Raw genomic sequence first — 848 nt, 5'->3', positions numbered from 1 at the left:
GCTCCGGGTCCCCGGCCCCGCTGACTGACACTCCCGCTGACGTTGTCTCAGCCGTCCCCCCACCGTCTGCCTGGGTTCCTGAGAACCCAGCGCTGCTGAGAACTTGGGGGGCACCGTCCCTCCCCATCTCTCACAGCCCACAGGTGGGGGGAGGAGAAAGTGGTCTGTACCGTGCCGGTCCTTCCTGCGGTCTAACCCACTTCCCTGTCCTCCCCCGCCGGCTTCCCCGGGCTGGGACACCCTGGGCCCACCCCGCCCGCGCTGCCAGCTGCGGCTTCGGGAGACCGAGAACACGAGGCTAATTAGCGCCTAGGGAGACACGTCCTTCCTGTGACGGGCGGCAGGCGCTAATTACAAGCGCTGAAGCAGCCAAGCTGGAGGGGAGGCCCGGCAGGATCAACACGGAGATGGGGAGGTGGAGAGAGTCAGACAGACAGACAGGAGAGCCAGAGCCGGGGAGGACGGCAGACAGCATAACGGAGACGAGCAGAGGCACAGCAGGAAGAGACAGACGCAGGACGGAAACTGGAGAAAGGGGAGGAGCCTGGAGACGGGGGCCGGCTGAGAGGGGGCTGCGACCTCAGGCCCCAGGAAGTCCTGCCCTTATCCAGCTCCCTCTCCCGTGCTGTTCCCTGCCAGCTGGGTTCCGCCTCCTGGGTCCCCCGAGGGGACGCCTGGCAGGCACCACTTGATGTGCCCGTCACCGCCTGCCAGTCACCGTGTCAGTGAGCGAGTGCGCGACGGAGCTGTGTCAGCGCGTCCCTGCGCCAGCAGCCGTCTGGGGTCAGGGAAGAGGGAGACACCGCCTTGGAGGGGCCTGAGCACCGCGGACGGCGCCAGCGCCAGCG

General features: G+C 67.7%; 1 protein-coding gene across 1 annotated transcript in view; it reads left to right on the top strand.

Annotated features, from left to right (window-relative positions):
- Positions 1-848, top strand: part of Slc8a2 (solute carrier family 8 member A2) — a gene marked incomplete at its 3' end in the record, with an annotated part of 23,487 nt that overhangs the window by 14,186 nt on the left and 8,453 nt on the right. The gene's annotated exons all lie outside the window — the stretch shown is intronic.

The sequence above is a fragment of the Fukomys damarensis genome, unplaced genomic scaffold (genome assembly GCF_012274545.1).
Source record: "Fukomys damarensis isolate Sample0158 unplaced genomic scaffold, DMR_v1.0_HiC HiC_scaffold_19, whole genome shotgun sequence".
In the NCBI taxonomy this organism is placed as follows: Eukaryota; Metazoa; Chordata; class Mammalia; order Rodentia; family Bathyergidae; genus Fukomys; species Fukomys damarensis.
Note: the sequence above shows the minus strand (reverse complement) of the source record. Positions and strands in the feature narration are given on the sequence as shown.